Below are 15,643 nucleotides of genomic sequence, written 5' to 3'. Positions count from 1 at the left end.
ATGGTATTGAGAGTGAAGTATGGATGAGGCTTGTACTTATCCACACGATTTTAGCATAATACATAAAACACAAACTTTTTTCAGTCATTTCAGAAGTACTTGTCGTCTCAACAAAACATTTGAAATGATTTGAGTGTCAGAAGCCAAAATGGAGCAACAGGAAAGTCAAACATGGCAAACTGACATCACTTGTTTTGTTTCACACAGCCACTTCACAAATAAGATGGCGTATCCTTCAAGGAATATGGCTGATGTTAAATAGATGCGCTTTTTCCAAGTTGTTGACAAAAGCTATCTCTGAAGGCTATTTCCCTCTTGTCAAGGGCGTGTGTCTGTGTGTGTGTATGTGCGTGTGCACGTACTCGTGAAGGAGCACTCAGGTCACCTCTTATTCGTGTCCGCAAGTGCTTTATGTGTACGTGTGTGTGTGAGTGTTATGCCGGTGCATTGTCATGATCCTTAGAGGGAAATTAAGACTCCACAAGGGACAGGTAGTATCTTTGGCACAGTCAACAGGATACTCCGAAGATGCTGTTAAGGATCATAGACTAGCAGTAGTGAGAAAACCTTCGAGGATCAACACAGGTTGGCCTGCCTGCCACTGACATGCACTGATTATGACATGTAGCATTTGTTTTTGTGGGTTTTGTTTTGTGCGTTTATTGCGAAACTTATTCCAAAACAGACTAGATAATAAACAAATAGAGAAAGAAAGAAAGAAAGAAAGAAAGAAAGAAAGAAAGAAAGAAAGAAAGAAAGAAAGAAAGAAAGAAAGAAAGAAAGAAAGAAAGAAAGAAAGAAAGAAAGAAAGAGAGATAAATAGATAGATAAATAGATAAATAGATAAATAGATAAATAGATGTTATTGTTTCTGAAATGCTATGTGATAAATGTTAACAGTTTTCAACTTGTATTGCAAGCACATTAACTAAACTATGACTTAAAATATTTATTGTACACTTCATAAAGATTTTGTGCCAGCCATTTTGCCAAAAGAATTTGAACTGTTGAATGGCTAGTCATTGACTATATTCACAAGCGGTCAATAACCTTTTCAAAAAGGAATATAATATACCTGTTTACACAAGGCCAAGTACCGGAAAAAAACTCAATATGCTCATATCCAGATTTTTAAAAATCCAAACAATACCTGCAGCTTACTTAGCCTTGCAAACTGGTTCTATCAAGAGGAAACGGAAAGGGAAGGCCATTGTTTGCTTCAGCTGTGAAACAATGAAACCTTTAAATTGAAAGAGGTTCCACTCTAGTTCTTAGTTATTGTTCTTTGAAAGGTGGATTCAAAAGCCAAAAGAGAACATGATTGCATGCTGCCAAGTCATGAGACCCCATTTAAGCCGGCTCATTGCATGAATGGCTAAAGGGGATGTGTGGGGGGGCTCGAGAGGAAGGAAAAGGTTGGATGGCTTTTGCACATTGAACACAGTCGCACCTGGGCGCTGCTCAGTAAAGCCGACGCGCCCTCGCACCGCTGGCCACCAAGACGTTCAGCTGGAACAACTAAAGGTTAAGCGCTGAGAGGTCAAAGACCCGATGATAGTTGTTGAGGGATTTCAAGAGCTGAGATTTTCACAGCCACAGTAGTCGTCGGATTCCAAAGTGTGACCTTTCAGTCCCAAGCTCATTTCCTGTGAGCCGATATGTTACTGCGGTTCAATACAACTCCAGAGAGGCCTAATGTTGAGATAGAGGACTCAGATAGCCACGCTCTGATTGATCACACAACAGCCAATACTGTGTTAACTTGGTTGACAATACGGCATTATTTCTCAATTTAGTCTAAGAAATTCGCACCAGCCGCCATTTTTTTCTGCCTGTCAATGTACGTGGTAGGAGCGACTATTTTGGTGAAAACAAATTCAGCTGACGTCGGCAGAATGAGTTTAAATTTCAAGGACGATTTTCCCTAAACCAGTACGGTACCGGAAACAATCAAGAGCAATTTTTGTTTGAATTCCAAATTCTTTGACCTTAAGGGTGACTTTGATAGTTCCACTAAATACTGTAAATCATCATAATTGTTTCTTAGTTGTGGATAGAGAGCCAGACAAACATCTATTGATTGAGTGACTGATTGATTGACTTCTGTTTTGCTTGGGACACTCAAACTTCCACCGCATCAGAGTGTCGATCAGGTTTCGTTTTTCCAGAGACATCTGCTTTGTGTCCTGCTCTCTAAGTGTGTTTGCGTGTACGGCTGGCTGCGCGTATGTGTGCGCACACGCACACACATATGTGCACACTTGGGAATATGGCTGGTTTTAATTGTGCTCGCCCATCTGGTGATTCTTGAGAACAGGCTTGCATCTTACATAAACAAACAATACAGAAAAGGAAAAAAAAAACACATGCAGGCACTCCACAAGTTCGTTCCTCCAAGCCTTCAACTTGGACCCCGCACAATCTGCGCTTTTCCTCTAGCAGCTGGAGGGACGGCATTGACTGGCAGGGTTTTCAATATGGACTCCATTGTTCTAGGACAAAGGCCTCTCTACTCAAGGCAAAGGTCATACGCTTGAACAATACGCTCGTATTAATGGTGACTGTTGGCGGGGGAGCAAAAAAAGCATTTACATGTGTGTGTGTGAGAGATCCAATAAAATGAGCGTAAGGGCTGATAGAGCTGGCCTTTGAATTATAATAGCATACAAATGCTAATGTACAGTGTAGTCACCGACCAAAACATTAGGTTAATTAGAAAGTGTTCTCAGTGTGAAGCAGAGCAACACTGCAAAACACAATAATAAACAAATTGTTAATTAATACCTCGGTGACAGTGTCAGTAAAAAGTGAATTATCCCTTAATTGCAGATTTTCTATTTAATGTCGAGGGCCATTTTGGTTGCGTACTTGGGGGCAAACTAAATGTAGAAATGCAAACATTTTTATTTGGATTATTATTATTATATGCTTTATTGTGAGTAAATATTTTGTGGCTAATTAAAGCAGCTTTTATGTGTTGCGTTTTGGAATTGCATACTTGATAGCGTAGCCAATTTGTCTTTAAATCCTTTCCTCACATCAAGGTCAGATTTAGAGTTATGAATGCAAATCTCCTTTTTATATTGCACCTTGTGATAAATGCTGTCATAATCGCACAGTATATTTACTGAATGAAACCGATGTGTGTTTAAAATTTGGGCTCTCACTGGTAATGCATCAAATGTAGTTTTTGGAATTGTCCATGCCTAACGGGAAGCACATGCCTGCCTCAAATCCCAACATGACGACTGATATATCCCCTTTCCTGTTGTTCTTTCTTTGCTTCATTGTCTTGGCAAAATGAAGCATTAGTATCACAGAATTGGATTTCAAAAGAAGCATTCTGACTCATGTGAGAGCCAGGAAGGGAAACATTAGGGGTGACACACTGAACAGGAAGTTCATTAAGGCATATGCCGACACTGGTACACAATATTAGCTACACTAGCATGATCCCATTCATAAGACAGGGCGAAATCTGTTTTTATAATAATGTTCAGTTTTCAGAGGTATTATTTTAAGAATACCGTATTTTCCGGACTAGAAGACGTACCGGACTATAAGGCGCACCATCATGTCAGATTTTGAATCCAAATCAAAACATTCTCCATTTTATCTTTTTTATTTCAACTTCAGATGCATCAAATTACTTTATAATCACAAATTAATGATCCATAGTCTTTTTGATTCATGATTCATAGTCTTCAGCGGGCTACTTATGATTATGATTGATTTTTAAATTTTGAAATTTGGTCCATATATAAGGCGCACCGGACTATAAGGCGCACTGTTGGCTTTAGAGAAAGTTTTAGGTTTTTAGGTGCGCCTTATAGTCCGGAAAATACGGTCTTAATTAATGTGGTTGTGCTGCACTGTATAGAGTTCTGTATGAAAAATATTAACTTTCAAAAAGTGACCATGATATAAAAAAATAAAACCCTATAAGTCAAGTAACATAACACAAAAACTTGCAAAACCTGTTTTGACTCGTATGAATTCTATTGACCTTGAGTAATAACAACCAAAATAAAATGTCATGGTTTTTTTCTTAATACCGTAATTTCCGGACTATAAGCCGCGACTTTTTTCCAAAATTTTGAACCCTGCGGCTTATAGTCAGGTGCGGCTTATATAAGATTTTTGCGTGATTTTTGTGATGACTTGATCACTTTTATACACTCGTAAAAAGGCTGTGGACCACCGTTGTGCGGTATCTTGAAGAAAAAAACAACAACAAAAATACCATTTTGAAATACTACTATGGCTGCTGCTTATTCTGGCTGTGTTGCTTCTGACTATTATGAGTTTAGTAGGAATGCACGGTTACCTGCGTCAAAGGGCTCTAAACCCTTACACAAAGCAGTGCACACTTCCATGTTGCGTCACAGGTAATGTTTAGAAAGATATGTTAAAGTATGTTATTAAAACTTTTAAAAGGCTTTCTGTGTACTGTCTTTCTTTGTAAAAAAACTCGTGTGCACGTGCGGCTTATAGTCCGGTGCGGCTTATGTAAGAAAAAAACTAAAATATCCCCGAATTTTAGCTGGTGCGGCTTATAGTCCGGTGCGGCTTATAGTCCGGAATTTACGGTACATGAAAGATGTGACCTATTTCTCCTTTTAGTACAAAAACATGGTAATCAGGATGTTAAGGCTGCATGCCGATACCCAGGACCAGCAGCCCTCTCTACCGTCAATAAATTGAACGTACAATTCATCAGGCCGGCTCGAGAAGACAGTATTTCTAATTAAAAAGGCGCTCGTAAATCTGACATTTTACAAGCCCCGCTCAGCTTGTAAATGCACTGTAAATAAGTTGCACTGAGTGGCTTCATGGACAGATGAAGGCCCGCTTTTGCGCTTTAACTCCTCTTGATGCCTTCAAGCCACAGCGGGCTGACTGAAATGCATCCGATAGCGACGCCGCGTTGTGTTGTGCAACGTTCGCACTCGATGATGCTCCTCTATCCGCCATGTGGTCACATTGAGAAGCGTGGCCTTTACGCGGGACGTGATCAACGTGGTAATTTCCAAGCCAGCATAACAACATCTGCAAACAGGCGCCTGAAACATCTGTCAGCAATTATCATATGGGCTGAGTTACTTCTAAAAAGTTAACAACTAATGAACATTTATTGCTTGGCTGTCTGAGCTCCACATGGTGCAGCGTCTGTGTTGTTTTGTTGTTCAACTCTGTTCTTATTCTACTTATATATTATTTAGTCAAACTTGCTTTATGAAGATGAGAGCGAAGCAACTCTCATTTTCTCGCCCAAAATAGATTTTTTTTTTATTGTATGTTACAAGCTCTGCACATTGCATGCTATTTTGTGTACTCTCACATCATCACAGTGTCACATCTGATTGCATTACCAGTCTGAGAGGGCACATTTGTCGGGCCAATTAGTGCACTTTCTGGCACAGATGGAGCCCAGGGATCCCGAGAGAGAACAATGGGTCAAATTTGGCTCCTTAAAAAAAAATATCATCATCGTGCATACAGTAGCTTCTGTGCAAAAAAAGAAATAAAAATCAGCACACCAGGTGCATGGGTATATTTTTTTGTGACTATGCCCCCGGCCTCTGCTGTGTTTGGAAACCCATCATCTCAGTAGAGTTTAATAAGATGATGGATGGCCATACTTGGTGCTCAACCTGCTGTCACACAGAATTATGTATTATTTTTGTACATGCAATTATAAAATGTAATGGAATCTCAAGTCGAAGGCTTTTGAAGTTGTGCCTTTGTCGATTCTCAGTCATACAAAATTTTGAATTCAATGAAAATGCTCCTGAGCATTGGCAGCGATTTATCAAATATGTGTTTTGCATCTGCCACTGAAATGAAATTATTATGACCTTGTCATTCTTTATTAAAAATACCAGAGGGTTTAGAGAGTTTGATCGTTTGAATATTTAACTGGAGTTAACTTACTTTTAATGATTGATAATGACCAAAAAGCAACTTCAAACACTGCCTGTGCTGTAAATAACTGGAGAATAATCCATAATGATCAATTCTGATTCATTGCATTTTGAAAATGGAGTATGCTATTTGCGTGCAACCGTTTTTCCTTCTCGATTAGTTCACAATCTAAATCCATGCAGACCTCCACTAATGGCAAAACTCAATGAGGGCAATTAAAATGCTTAAAAGGAAGACCTGCCATTACATTCAGATAGACATTTGTTTATTTGACCTAAAAAATATAAAAATTTGAAATTATGGAACGTGAGCTGGGTTTAGACCGTCGTGAGACAGGTTAGTTTCACCCTACTGATAATGTGTCGTCGAAATTAGAAAATAATTTTTATAATTTTTTATTTCAAGGTTTTATAATGGCAAAAGTTTCACTTTGGCACTTTTTTTTAACTGCTTAAAAAAGCTAATTTTGTGAGTGTAGTCTGTCATTAGCAGCACAATTATTTTTGCAAGATTTTGTGCAAGGTAGTATGAAACTACAATTACGAGTAACTTTTTTGGTTGATTGTTTTTTTTTTTATGACTACCGGTACCTGAAACGGAAAAAAAACGAAACAATTATCTTCTTTTAATGGATGTTAAGAAAATATTACCTTAGCTAAACTGCACTAGCTGAATAAAGATAGCAAAATTTTACTTTTCAAATGCAGCATGTGTTTCATGTTCGTGCTATGCCTTTTAGGACCTTTTAGCAGTTATTTGCAGTTAATCACATAATTGCTGCTAAAGCAATTAGTCCAGAAAGGTAGTGCTTAGCCTTCCATTTGAATTCTTCGGAGAACACAACGTAATCAACATACACTGTCACATTCTTACCTGTTATAGGACACTTTGCTTTGTCAAAGTGAAATGAACGCCCAGGGAATCACATCTCACTGGCAGCTGGACGCCCAAGTCCTGCAGAGAGACAGAAAGAGCAACGATAAAGCAAAGAGTTAGTGGGAGGTAGTGTGTAGGTTATTGGAGCTCACTGAAGTTAAGTTCGAGTCATTTTTCACAACAGAGACAGAAAGTCGTAATGTGAAGTGAATATGGCATGCACCGTGAGAATAATAGCACCCTCCAGATTGTTTGAATAGCCATAAGCCACTCAAAGACAAGAAGCACAAGGCCATTTTCACTCCCGATTGCTTGTTTAGGGTTCGCGGGGATGTGTGTGCACAAGGTCCGTATGCGCCTGCCGTGTAATGACTCTTTAAGTGACACCGTATCAAAGTCCATAACGGCGTAATGGTCTATCGCCACGCTGATGTTTTATCTCTTGCCAGGACAACTGAGTTAAATGGGCGCCGTTTCTCTGACAAACACCAGAGTCCATTTTTCAGTCAGTCAAATTGTCGTCTCGATTCCTGGCATACAAAGTAGCCTTTATTCTGCTGAGGATGGTTTTCTCTTGTAAGGATCATTTGCTGGATTGGAATCCACCTTGGTTGAATTTGCAATGACACATTAAAATGTCCAAGAGCACAAAAAAAATGTCACGAGAAACCATGCAATGTAATTGCCTACTCTTGTTGGTCATAGAACTGTAAATAGGAAGGTTTGTTGGATGGACAAGTGAGTGCCAAGCAAAGAAAGAGACACAAAATGGAGCCAAACCGACATTTACTGATAAATGGGAACAAGATAGCAGGGTACAATACACCAGCAAATTGCCGAGTGCACTTAAAAAGCGAAACCCCGAACACATTATGGTTGCTCCTGTGGTGAAAAATGTGCAGTTATTAGACTTTAAAAAAAAAAAAAAAAAAAACTGTCACAAATGTTGATGTGCTAAACTAAAGACACGTCAATTACATCAGTGGTCTAATGTTTTTTTTTTTTTTCACGCCATCTGAAATGTGGAAAATATCAGTGCACCTGACTTGTCGTTGCTCGTGCGAATTTTGTTCTAAAGTTATTTGGGGTGAACATATATGAGAATGAATTGACTGGAGTTTGAATAAAATCAATTTAAGGGTGCAAGTGTGAACACACACTTAAGATTCTTCCATGTTTTCCATCACAATGTAGTGCATTCCATTTGTTCAATACCAGTAGCACTCTGTTGCCCAGAAAGATTTTTAAGCTTATGTAAACTCATTTCGCCAAGGTCAACCTCAAAGTGAGAGTGTCTTAAATGGAATGACAAAGTGTGCGCACACATGGCCAGCTGTATAGCGATGTTGTTTACTGCAACGACTGATGGCGCGCCAGAAAAAGCACCTCTCGGTTTTGGCCTTGGCTTTGCCGTGCAGCAATTGTTGCCCGGCGTTCATGCCAGGATGACACACAAACACTACGACTTATAATTCAGAATTGTATTTTGAGTCGATGCTGTTGCCAAGCCAAAATGACGGAAAGAAATGTATTGAGGATCTAAACCAGGGGTGTCAAACTAATTTTTATCACGGGCTACATAGTTTTGGAATCAAGGACGAGTAAAAACTTCAAATATTTTAAAAAGATAAGCTTAATAAGGTAACTAATAATTTTAGTATTGACACATGAAGTTGATACACAATTTGTCTTTGTGGGCCACATAAAATGATGTGGTGGGCCGTATCTGGCCCCCGGGCCTTGTGTTTGACACTGATGATCTAAATGCTGACACACAGCAATCATTATCGAAACCTTCTATATATAACGCCGTGACCAGAATAGAGATTACATCAGAGCAGTCTGATTGAACAATTAGTGAATGCTTTGAGGTGAGCTTGCGGCGTCCGTGTAATCGTTCCTATCCGGGCTATTCTGTGAGCTTCCATGAGCTCAACTTTCACTATAATGCAGAAAATGTCAACCAGTATTTCTGAATCCATGTTGATATTTTTCTCCATAAATGAAAATAGTTTTAATGGACGCAATGCGAACTGACTGCAGCACTCGCATATCTACAAAAAATCACCGCCATGACCTCCATGGAGGTTTCCAACAGGGCTGTGCAGTAATTGTGTCTATTAGGCAGTACAAGAGGCCATGAGCAATACGTTTATGGTTGAGTGGTCAGAGGCTGCAACAAAGGATGCCTTCAATGTGTACTGTGTGTGTGCAAAATACACACATACTTCTAAATAAACATGTATTGCATGCCCCGTGTGTGTATGCATGAACTTGATGATGGAGAAAGTGCCAGGAGCAACAGATCAGTGAAAGAAATAAGTAAGGCGTGAAGCCCTCAACCCTCCCCACCCCTCCTCCTCCCTCACCGCCCGCCCGTGCAGCATCTTAATTCGTGTCTGGCCTCTCTCAGAACACAGAATGCATTATTCACACTGAGCTTGGTCAACAATGCTGGGATCAATGAATGACGAATGGAGGAACAGAGGTGGAAAGAAACTGATCTAAATGCGTAGGTGTGAAAGGAACAGGTTGGTACAAGGCATGAAATGAGATTTTTCATTAGGCCTCGTTTGCATGAAGGGGGGGGGAAACTCCAATGACTAGATTAAAGCAGCCGCTACTGCAAAAGTTCATGCATACATTAACCGTGCACTGTTGCTTAGTTTGCTCCCAGAAAAAAAACTATTTGTTCACGTTTCCAAACAAAGAAGTTCCCACAATCGCTTTTTTGTTTCAAGACACATCTGTTTGTCTTTGTCATCGACACGACCAAAGTTGATTGCCAATGTAGGACATCGTTCACCCTCCATCTGCGGCCATCGCACGGCAGATGGGTTTGTTGTTTGTCTCTTTGCTACACTTGCAGTCAATATACTCTAACTTTAAAAACAATTTATTTTTTCATAACCGCAACCTTGCCCTAACCTTAACCTTCATGCACAGTTACTGTAGAAAGAAAGATTAAAACATACATTTCTCCAGGGTTTCTCAATAATAAATCTAAAGGTCAGTTGCTTTAATCAAACCAATGTGAGGATGATACATCGTCTCAATTTTCCCATTGGTCCCATTTGCTTTCCCAAAGGTCAAAGTCCTGTGGTCCAGAAAAAGTAAACAAGTCAACGGGTTCAACATTTTCTTCGATTACTGGCCAGACAGCAAGCGGCGGGGGGAAAAATAACATCTAACAAATAGTCTCTGTTTTCATTTACCGGTAAACAAGGGCACCTGGACTGTGGCTCGAGTGACACCATTTAGATTTTTCGCTCTCAAGTGGCAACAATCTGGATATGGGTCATATCCAGAAACTAAACGATCTGAATCACCTCAAATATTTTACAGATTGTGTCGGTCTATATTCACACATGCACACGCAACCGCTTGCGGTAACCTGAAACAAACATTTATTTTCTACTCAATTTGGAAATGTTAGATTACTGACTCAATGAGCTTCAACAGATAATTCAGTAAAAAGAAACAAAACAGAAAATTCAAGGTAACTTTTTTCGTCGGCAGTAAAACTATTTTTGTTCGATTCCTGGAGGCACTTCTACTGAAGTCTCATGTCGCCTCCATGACTCACAAGCCGGCTGTTTGTAATTACGATTTGATACACTTATGATAGCGTTTTATGTACAACACCCTTTGTAACTACGCCTTTGACAGCAGATTGCGGCGTGAGACACCAGAACTGGTGTGGATGCCAATTACAGATTTATGCGGTACGTTCCTTTGAAGGGTGTGGTCCCATTTATTGGAAAGCCGCAACTTTCCCCCTCGACTTGGAACGATCCGATACGCTAAGGATAAGCAATATGGAAGAGTAATGTGTATATGTGGCCTAACCAAGCGTAAAATTAAAGACTTGTCGGTGTGTGCCACATAAATATGTGAAAGAGAGAAAAAGCAAGCGAGGGAGGTAAGTGATTAAACTAAACAGGCTTGATTTGTCCAGTGATTCTGAGTCGGTGAACTGTAATCAACAGCGCTCGGCAGCAAACAATGAGACATGCCCACATGCACAATCAAATCAATCCAAGCCCTGGCAGGGCAACGCTATTGCGACACACCTCTTAATCAATTAATGAATTTATCAGGGGTCAAAGAAATCATCCACCTTCCCAAGATATTTTGGACAATTATATGCTTCCAACTTACCTGTTTGGAAACAAATCTCTAATTCTGAGCCCCAACGCTATTTTCTCTAGATTCATATTCAGAGGATCACTTGAAGTTGCTGTGTATCTTATTAATTCCATTTAAAACAATTAGAGTTAAAATAAAATACAAATTGGAATTTCCTTTCTTCCACTTTTAGTTAACTTGTGTGGATTGCATTTACTTGGATGACTAACTATTGTCTTGAGAACTCTGACTTTAGTCTCATCAAACACCTTTGAGATTAGGAAAGGCCATTTCACAATAGTTAATTGACTGAAGTGAAAATTAATTCCATATTGTTTTGATGTTATTTTAATCAGATTGTCTCTGTTGTTCGGCTCCCTTTTTCAATAATGATATTGCAGTTCTTATTTCAACATCCAACATTAACTCGATAGTTGCCCCGGGTAAATCAACAATCAATTCCACATAATTGACAAAATTATGAATGATCACTTAAAAGATTATAATTTTGGAAGGGTTATTTTTGATGAACTAGATGTCAAAGCCAGGCCTTTGACCTCAAATGTTCTTTGGATAAATGAAAACAGTCCCGAAAGTCTTCCGAAAACAAGCTACGTAGAGTAGACCACAATATTCTCAGTCCCAATAGCTAAAATACATTTATTTTACTACTATATACACAAAGCCCTTTTAAAATCTAATATATCGAAGGCTATTTCAGTGCACCTCCTCCCCAAGGAAGTTACTGGTCCAGTTCCCTTTTGAAGCATGTGATGGATGCCGTGTCATCCATCCTACATAGTGCTGAACAACGAGCCAATCCCGAGGCTCGGGGTGTGATAAGCATGTATGCAATTTCTCACATGGTTAGCATGCACATGGTCCATGTGAGGTAGTGCTTGGCTCGCAGGCCACAGCGGTGCTCATCAGTCTTGGCGTGACACTATCGCACCACTTTAAGTAAAACACTCAGGTGGGGTAAATGATTATATTGTGCGAAGCAGAAGATGCGTTGGAGGGAACGTGACATGCTATGTCCCATGTAAAGGGCCATGCTTGATTTTATCTCCGATGACTGTCCTGTCCTCAGCTGATACGAGACCGTTGTGCTTGTTTTAACGTCACGTGCTGCTAAAAGTAACCTCGCTGATTTAACCACAGATCTCTGCATAGTTATTCACCAGCTAGTCTAAGGGGATTTAACTTAAGGCCCAACAAGGCGGTATTTTTATACTTCACACAATCGCAAGAGCTCAAGGGGCGAAAAGAAAACAACACAAATGATGATCAAAGCATTGATCATGACTGCATCTGATAATATCGGTGTTCCATCGAGCGTGACCGCCTGGCCCTCCACCACATCCTCGCCCAATCACGGCACACCATCAAGTAAGCTTCAGATCAATACTCCCTGGCGCATGTTCTCCCTCTCAAAAGGCAGGGAATGGAAACGTCGCCATGTCGATTTCCATCTCAGCAGTGCCACCATCCACTAGCGAATAAATGACATACGTATATTGTTATTTTCTCCAATTTACTTTTAAATGACATCAAGCTAAGTTTGATTTTTTTTTTGCATCTAAAAAGAAACAGATGTACCGAGAGAAAGACGACGTACGTACGTAATGCAGTTAGAATAAAAGCCCAGTAAGCAGGAAATTTAAGAGGAGCCTGGGGATGATGGTATTACATCAGGCCCTGATTGTGGACTATTTGCTGAAGAAGGAAAAAGACACGGAAAATATCAGAGGATGCATTTGGGTGGATACACAGGAGGCATGTGAACACTGAGAATGCCATTGCAGCAGTTTGCAATCAAGGTGGAAGAACTTTAGCTCAAGAATATCTGCAGCAAGAAGAAAAAACTAGAAGGCAAAATTAGCACAATTACGTGGTGGCATTACAAAATCTATTCTACAACATCCATTATCTGGAATCGCACGTCTTTATTTGCAGTATTGCCAAAACAATGCTGTATTTTCCGAACTACAACATCCATTATCTGGAATCGCACGTCTTTATTTGCAGTATTGCCAAAACAATGCTGTATTTTCGACTCTTGTTCCTTCCATTGATAAGAGACGCTGTTTTTACAACACGGCACCAAGAGATTTATGCCCACAGCCCTGCCGTGACCTCATTGTTCATTGCCCCATAATTCAAATCTGCTCTGCTGTGTTGCATCACATTGTGGATGACTCATTTCAAAGCTAAGCAAAGGGGGCCTCCTAAGCATGCGATTGTCGAACGGCGGAGGGACGCGACTCGGAATTTCCCACATCAATACTGCGGCCATGAACCAAAGACGCGAGCAAAACACACACACGCAGTGTAAATTGACTCAACTGGGGAAGAGGGGAGCCGTAAGTGCTGTTGTAAATGATTTCCGGCAGAGACAAAAATAATCATCAGACCTTTTGAGTTGGCGTCTTACAATCACTCTGGTCTTGTCCACTCATTCAGCTCCCACGTGGCTTTGTGTGCCCGTATGTGTGTGTATGTACAGTTGCTAGCCACGTCTGTAGTGTGACGGAAATTGATCTACGCCCGTTGATGTGTGGATGGTGTATCTGTAAAAGGAAAGGCATGCATGTGTGTGTAATTCTATTGAGCAGTGACTGTTAAGGAAGAAAAAGAGTGAGGCCAGAAGGACAGTGAGAAAAAGAGGAGATTGAAAAAGACATTTATGGTAAATGGCTAGATAACTTCTGCGCGAGTGAGACGGTTTAGTCAAAAAGGCTTTGTTTACTGATGTGAATAGACAAAAAAAGGTAAAAAATGTTGTTTAAGGACTATTTGAGGCATGGTAATAATTTGAGAACTATTCTCTGAATGAAACAGGATTAACATGAAAAATAAATGCAAGATGACTTCGCCCTTATTGGAATTTAGCATAATTTAATAAATTAAAAAGCATCAAGGCTGAATAGTCGCCGTCTTTCTGCTATTATTCCCTACCACCATTGCATAAAAAAAACATTTTTGCAACACACAGCACCTATTTTAATACACAATTGTTAATAGTAATCACTGTTTATAATTTTTGTTTATCTTTATTGAGGATTTTATTAGTATTGTTAAACTAATAATGTTAATAAGAAAAAAAACTTATTTTCTACTATAGCACTGCTCTCAGTGGAATTACATACGTATTTTGGCATGAAAATTCTACTTAATCTATTTTATGTGAATTTGATTACATCCTTATTCATCATAATTACTACATTGAAATCAGTGTCAGTGTCTTAAATATCATCTTTTGTTTGTCCAGCAAAACATCAATACTTACAGTTGATTGGCCAATGCATCCCCACAGATGTTGTTTAACAGTGCGATTACAGTTTCCTGCTGAACAATACAACCATTGAGCAGGATTACGACATGTATCACAAGCACTTGTGCACACACACACACACACACACACACACACACACACACACACACACACACGTACTTGTATACACACAGCTCCACTAGGAGACGGCAAGAGTCCGGCCAACAGTTGACATTCGTTCCAAACATCCCAAAAGATGGAATGTTTTTTTCCAAGCTTCCCAACAGTTGTACAATTTATGCTGACGAAGATATCTTTCACTTCGGGGTCGGTCTTGTCAAGGCCATGGCTGCAATGAGGCGGTCAGAGCCCTGAGATTATAAAACCGGCTACTGAGTCCCGCTCCCCCCACTCCTGCCCCCTTTTAGCCAAGCAGACGTCTAATCACGTTGCAAAGTAGCGACGTCCTGCCCTCACGCTGAGTGAACTACTAATGGGGTTGAATTATAGACGCGGCCAGCTTCACACGTGCGGAGAGAAGTGAGTTGTCACTAGTCCGAGGTGGAAATCCAAGGAGGCGCAGTAATTCTTTGACGGGTAATGGATGCTCGAAGGAAGGATGTGTTAACACATGACCGAGTGCTTTGGCTGGGTGAAGAAGACCGTCGAGGATTTGGCCTCATTAATTCAATACAGCATAGAGATGTCGTTCAGGGTTTGAAAAGGGGGCTTCTGAATTAGGTTAAAGTGGGGTTCACGCATTAGGAATTGAGACTTTGAAATCCAGTCTTCCTCCTTCTCATATAATGGTACCAAGATGTTGGTGTTGCAGTTTAAGACATAGGTGTCAAACTCAAGGCCCAGGGGCCAGATGCGGCCCATCATGTGTAATAAATAATAATGTTGATATTTTGTAAGAATTGTTTACCCTTTTTACAGTAATTTGAAGAATAACTGAAGAAAACATTAGTTCTGATTTCAAAACTAGTAATCCATCTATTTGATGTGACGATTAAACATTCATTTGGTATCATTGTCATAATGGCCCTCTGAGGGAAGCCCACGATAAAATTGAGTTAATCCAAGGTAACCATTTAGTTATGCAAAAAATGTTTGTTGTCTCAATGAGCGGAAATCAACCTTCGCCTGTTTTGTCTCTGACACTGAAACGTTTATCTCGACACGCATAAATTAGCTGAGGAAGTGCAGATTGAAGAGATTCTTGATAAAAGTCATTTTGTGGAAATCAGCCCCAAGGTTCTTTGTCAACGCATTGGACTTAGAAACTCGAGCAACCCCCTGCCTAATAAAATAAAGCTTGAGATAGGACTAGTTATCTTCTCATTGATTTATTTGATCTTTTTCAAGCTCAAAACAATCCCGCTGTGCTTTTTTCATCTGTCATTCAGAACATTTAATCATGTGTTGTGTTTTGTAATT

The 15,643-nt window shown here is 39.9% G+C and overlaps 1 protein-coding gene across 14 annotated transcripts in view; it reads right to left on the bottom strand.

The window, feature by feature from the left end:
* The window catches only part of adgrl3.1 (adhesion G protein-coupled receptor L3.1), a 114,734-nt gene that overhangs the window by 93,467 nt on the left and 5,624 nt on the right, over positions 1–15,643 (bottom strand). For all 14 annotated transcript variants that reach the window (XM_049721860.2, XM_049721863.2, XM_049721864.2 and 11 more), the window contains exon 2: positions 6,799–6,879. The gene's annotated coding sequence lies outside the window, so the exon portion shown is untranslated. The remainder of the gene's footprint in view (positions 1–6,798; positions 6,880–15,643) is intronic.

This window comes from Syngnathus scovelli, chromosome 5, assembly GCF_024217435.2.
Source record: "Syngnathus scovelli strain Florida chromosome 5, RoL_Ssco_1.2, whole genome shotgun sequence".
Taxonomy (NCBI): domain Eukaryota; kingdom Metazoa; phylum Chordata; class Actinopteri; order Syngnathiformes; family Syngnathidae; genus Syngnathus; species Syngnathus scovelli.
The sequence above is the reverse complement of the archived record's forward strand: the minus strand, read 5'-3'. Positions and strand labels throughout refer to the sequence as shown.